Source organism: Pteropus vampyrus, unplaced genomic scaffold (assembly GCF_000151845.1).
Source record: "Pteropus vampyrus isolate Shadow unplaced genomic scaffold, Pvam_2.0 Scaffold593, whole genome shotgun sequence".
In the NCBI taxonomy this organism is placed as follows: Eukaryota; Metazoa; Chordata; class Mammalia; order Chiroptera; family Pteropodidae; genus Pteropus; species Pteropus vampyrus.
Window position 1 is genome coordinate 162,977 of NW_011889374.1, and position 5,973 is coordinate 168,949.

Genomic DNA, 5,973 nt, shown 5'->3' on the forward strand with positions numbered 1-5,973 from the left:
AGCCCATCCACCCCAATCCTCCCACCAGGGTTTGTCCGCGGGGTGGGGCCGCTCTGTGCAGCCAAGACGCAGTCTGGCCTCGGCGCCCCCAAAAGACGGAGCCGGCGCTGTCCGTGGTGCTGAAACCAGGTCGCGGGGGCGGGGGGCGGGGGGGCCGACTTCGGAGTAACTGGGCTGCGCGAGGGCCTGGCGCCACCGGAACCGGGTCCGGCCCTCCAGCCAGGGGAGCAGCTGTGTCCGAGGTGGCGGCCGGCCCCGGGGGCGGGAAGGTCAGCTTGGCGCCGCCGCCCTGGTCTGGGCCCCGGGCGTCCCCGGCGCCTCCCCCGCGCCCTGCCCGAAGCAAAGCCAGCGCGGCCCATATCTAGACTTCTCGTTATGTGACCAAAATAAAGCCCTGTTTGCTAGAATTTCCGAAAGCCAGGCTTTTTGGAACGTAGAGCCAAACGCGTTTCGACTTAATAGAACATGCGAGCAGTGAAGATCCCCAGCTCCTCCCCAGGCCAACCCGACGTTTTCCAAATGTGCCTGCTCTCTGACCCTCCCAACAGCACGTGAGAGTGCCTATGGGGTGGGCTTTTTTCACTTTTGCTAACTCAAAGTGAGGGAAATGATAGTACATCTGTTCCATACATCGATGTGATTGTAAACGACATTTCTTTTTTTTTTCTTCTTTTTTTTCATTAACCGTGATCCTTCATTGTGAGTTATCTATTCAAAGCATTTACACAGAGGGACGTCGGAATTTTCCCCATCAACTTCTCAAAGGATGTTCATCGCATTCCTATTACGCACCTTAGAGAATAACATATTTTTACCTATGAAACATGCATCCCTAAATGTCAAAGTTTAGGTTTTACTCTTTTTGACCTTTATGTAAATGGCATCATACAGTCTGCATTTTTTTTTTTTTTTTTTGCTGGCTACTTTCCTTATGAACTAAAAAATTTTTTATATTGCAATGTGTGTAACGTGCAAAAGATACAAATGGCTAAGTGTGCAGATCAGTGATTTGTCACAAAGCAAATACAGTCAGTTCATGAGAGTGTTGCCAGCTCCCAAAATGCCTCGACAGTCTACGCCCTCACCACCACCATGGCAGAGGCTCCTGTCTCTTCACAAAATCCCCACAGTTGCTGTCCTTCTTCATTTTCTGATCTGTTGAGTGCAAAGCGGTATCTCCTTTCTGTTTAATCTGATGTTTTTTCAACTGCCAATGAATTCAAGCCCCCAGATCTTTTAGGGAAGACAGACCATTCCCAGATGCTTTTGAAAGCATCTTCCAAGAAATTCTGCTTAGCTCTGGTCCAGGGGGGGACACATAGCCCCTATTGGGAGGCAAGAGGCAGCGAACATTGTTAAGGGTGTGGTTCTGGACAAAGATATGCTAACAGCCAACTTCTGCTTCTGTAATCTGCTGGCTTGTTTGATGTTAACTAGGGTGTGGTTAATCTGTTTGCTTGTTTGATGTTAAACCAGGGTGTGGTTCTAGGCTTTATGAGCTGCCTCTTTTGGGAGCTCGGGGCTGATCTCCTCGAACCCTGCGAACTCTGCGTGGTAGAGAGTCAGTCGCCCGGCCGGCTCATAAAGGCTCATAATTCATCTCAATTGGCTCCGTGGGTCTTAGAATTGATCGTGCCACAGCAACGTGCTGTTACTCTGCAAAACTAACAGAGCGGTAAAGAGGCTGTGGAGAAGGCACTTGCCCAGGGTCACAGAGTTTGTTAGCAGCCTGCATGTACTTGAGCCCCCACTGCCAAATGACCCTTGCAGTGAGCTGGGCCTCCAAGGGGCTCACTGGCAGACACGGGAAGGCCGGCACATCTCGTCGGGGACACGAGGTGTATGAGACACATCTGATTCTTCCATCGCTCCACCCAAGTCACTCTCTGGACTGCACACTGCCTCCCTGGAGTGGGACAGAGAGGGTTCCAGAGCCGCAATTCAACATGGTCCCTTCTCATCCCAGAGGCCCAGGGGCTCCTTCCTGAGGCCTCAGTTCCTTCCTGCTTTCTCAATTTGAAATCAGACTTCGGGACTGGAGCAGACACCGAGCAGATACCTCCCCCTCCCTCACCTTTCTGCCTGGGCTGGTCCTGGTGGTCCCTTGATACTCATTCAAATTAAGAAAACTAAGTCTCAGAGAGGTGATCACACAGCTAATAAGTGACAGAGTCAGAATTCAGACCCACAGCTGTCTGAAGTCTCCCCAAACTGCCCTCTTTCCACCAGGTGAAGGCTGTCATTTTGAGGGGGACACACAGTGTTGTGATCAGAGAGACACAGAAAGGGGACATTTCGAGGGCGGTCATTAGCGTTTTATTATTTTATCTGTTTTGTGCTTATACGACCTCTTGGAAAGCCATTTGGCCCTATCTATCACAATTGGTCATGCATGTGCCCTCTGACTGAGGAATTCAAAATCATAGATATTTCGGCATCCTTACAAAATAGGTGAACGTTATTCATCGCACTGGTGTTTATAAGTAGAAGATATTTTTACCATTGGCACATGATTATTTAAAGACATTACGACACAGTGGACTGCTTTGCAGTTGTAAAAAACAAAGGATGAAGTTCTTTATCTATTAACACAGCAAGATTCCCAAGAATTATTGTTAATTTAAAAAAGATGCAGGACAGCATATATACGACACTTCGTGTGCAAAAAAAAAAAATGTTCATGAAAAATCTGTATCTATATCTACATGCAGAAATAGATACAAAGGTATCCTTATGTATGCCTGAGGTGACGTAATGACAGATGCCTGAGGTGACGCATCATATAGTTTATGATGGATGCCTCTCAAGAGGGAATCTGGGGTGGGGAGCAGAGGTGGGAGAGGTACATCCCGCTACATGTTTTTTTTTGTTTGTTTGTTTGTTTTTAAGGTGAGGCAACCCTTGGTTGACCTCACAGATTGCAAGGACCTTGTCAGCTTACAATTCCTTATTTTTAAGGCCTACAGCACCTGGTCTTCCTACGTGGTCTCCCATCCAGGTACTAACCAAGCCCGACCCTGCTTAGCTTCGGAGATCAACAGGATCAGGCTTGTTCAAGGTGGTGTGGCCATAGACTCTACATGCTCTTTTGAACCCTTTGCATGAGACCATGCAAACAAAGTGCCTGGGGGAAATGCTTCAATCGAAAGTATTGAAAGCGAGAGAGGTGAGGCTGGGTGAAGAATGCAGAGGGGTCTTCAAAGGCAAAACCCGATGCCTGGATTTGGCTCTTGGGGAGGGAACTGAGAAATTTAAGTAGTCAGCTGCCGAAACAGAAGGTCCCTCCAAGGGGTCCAGGGAAGTGACAATGAAAAGTCTCCATGAGATTTGGCAAGAAAGTCTTTGTTATGGTGACGAGAGTAGGGGCTTTAACGGGGGGCAGAGAACCTAGGGGGCATTCAGTACTAAGATTGCACATCCAAATCTCAGCCCTCCTATCCTTCAAGCTCTGAGACTTGCCCTCTCTCCTGAGGTCCTGCAGACGCCCTCTTCCCTCCAGCACAAAGGAGAAGTTCTCTCCTACCTGTGTTATTTCCAAGGAAGACACTGATGGTCAGGTTCTGTGGAGCATCTAAATTCAGAAGACAAGAGGTCCTTCTTAAGTTCTGAGGTTAGCTTCGGTTTTAGCAGCCTCTTGGTCCCCTCCCCTGCCCAGCATCCAGGACCCAGCTCCAAGTATCCCAGGCTGTAGGGAGCTAAAGCTCCCCAAATTCAAAAGAGTGCATGGATTATCTCGGGAGGCCTGTCGGGAGCCTTCAGCCTGCACCCAAAGATAAGAACCACATCCTGTTATCGAGAACAAACTCTGCTAGCTGTGACCATTTGGACAGCCACGGCACTGTGAAGCGCCCGCCTTTTCCCGTGTCTTTGATCCCCATTCCGCCCCCTGCAGAGCGGGAGCCTGCAACTGCTGGCACAGCCCACCTGTTTCTGACTAGCCAGGTAGAGATCACCTCATCTGGTGGACACCAATAAGCTGGTAACGAATACTCTCTGATCAGTCCCGCCCCTGCCCTCTCCACTTGAGTGTATAAATATAACCGCTCGACAATAAAATTTTGAGGCTTGATCAGAACACTGTCTTGCCTCCATTCTTTTCTCCCGCCCATGTTTTTTTCAAGGTACGGTCCTCCTCGGGTTCTACGCAATAACTAGGTCCTGCAGGTCGGGACAGAGGCCTGCTTGCATAAAAAGGAAAAGGCGGGTTCTGTGGAATTCCAGGAAGAAGAAGATTAAGTATAGCCTAAGGGAGTGTCGAAGGAAGTGTCCATTGTACCTTGATCTTCAGGATGTTACTTTAATTATGTTATCTTGAGATACACAAAGGAACAAATTATGTATAAAAGGAGCATAAGAAATAAACTCGGGGAGACAGTTGTGAGATCTGTTCTCCCTCCTGCACCCTGTCTGTCTTCTCTTTTTTCTCAGTCCCCGCTCCCCCATTCAGGGACCTGGTTTGACTTGGTCGGCTGGTTTCCTACACGAGGCCCTAACTGTCTCCCCACAGCTGTAATAGCCTGCTGAAATGTGAAAGGGTTAAAGGGTAATTAAAACCTGAAACTGGACAAAGGAAGTCTATACCTTAGGCCTAGTTTCTGGAACCCCTAACCGCATTCTGTTAATCATGAAACTTGTAACAATGAGCTCATACGCTAACTGCCAATTTTAGCCTGTGTAACCCTGCTTGCTTGCGTGGCATGAAAAATAATCAATTGTATATAAGCTGAAAATTACTGTTTGGCCATCGCCCATGGGGACACTGGCTATTGCCCATGGGAACATAGGCAATCACCCATAGGAACATAACATTCTAACAACAAGCTTTCTGCTTCTGTACTTCCCACTTGCACACCTGACCAGTGGGTTGACAGGTAGTGAATAGGAGAAAGATGGACCTTTGTGTTTAAGACAGAATGAGGGATGGGATTTAGGGCTTAAAAACCTTGTATCTTGGCATTTCGGGGCTGCTCCTTTTGGAAGGAGCTAATAAACTGCCTCTATAATCAAAGCACTCAGGTTGAGTCTGGTTATTCCGGTCACAACACAGCCACTGCCCACAACAACCCAGGAGTCCTGGCCCAGCACTCACGTGAGACATTGAGCTGGATGGTTATTTCTGTGGTCACAAGGAACCCCAGTAAGGTTACCTGGCAAGTGACAGTGGTGCCGTGGTACCAGGGCTGTAAAACGATGGTGACCTCTGACAAGGGACCTGTTTCAGGGCTCAAGGAGATAAGGGTGTCCCATATCCAGGAGAAGTTAAGAGTCTCCCTCCAATTACAGGGTAAGTATACCCTGCCACCTTTCTTCCTGGCGTGTCTGAGGTTCAGGGAAGACTTGCTGGTCTGGGGATCCCCGACAATAAGGAAGTGACCCCAGGTCCTCTTTTGTAGCTTTTGACCTGGTTTGTTCGTATCCACTGGAAGATCCTGTTGTAGGTTGGCCCCTTCCAGGAACCAGAAGATGTAGAGTAGGCCTGAGTGATTCCATCCATCCAGCGGGTAGGAGCAAGTACAGGGCACTGGGACACACAAGCCCTCCTGCACATGACAGACCCTGGGATTTGCAGCTCACATCCCGTACGCTCCTCCAGGGACACTATGGAGAGACCAACATGTAGCTCTGTGACATTTAGCTCCAGCTGCCCGCCACCCTCCTCTGCCGCAGCCCACTCACATCCCCACTGGAAGAACAGCAGTAAGAGCAGGTGACATCCTTGACACTGGAAAGCCTATTCGGAACCCCTAATACCATCCGACTATTCCTCCTCGGCAGACATCTGGCATCTATTTCTGTGCTTTGCCTCAGACCTTTCTCTTCGAAAGGAACATTCAAACCACTAAAAGGTCAGAACGAATGAAGCCCAGTTCACCACAGGGACACTTCAGAAGGGAGCTGTTCTTTTCACTTCCCCACGCAGACCACACCTCCTTGCCCCTAGAGACTGTAGTGACCTCACCTTTAGAAACAATA

The 5,973-nt window shown here is 49.0% G+C and overlaps 1 long non-coding RNA gene and 1 pseudogene across 1 annotated transcript in view; both read right to left on the reverse strand.

Annotated features, from left to right (window-relative positions):
• Positions 1-2,957: 2,957 nt before the first annotated feature.
• On the reverse strand, positions 2,958-3,075 carry LOC111733632 (annotated as a pseudogene).
• A 1,810-nt stretch (positions 3,076-4,885) lies between these two features.
• LOC105308574 overlaps positions 4,886-5,973 on the reverse strand; it is a 4,712-nt gene continuing 3,624 nt past the window's right edge. Inside the window, exon 3 of the long non-coding RNA XR_897314.2 lies at positions 4,886-5,598. This is a non-coding gene — a long non-coding RNA (uncharacterized LOC105308574). The remainder of the gene's footprint in view (positions 5,599-5,973) is intronic.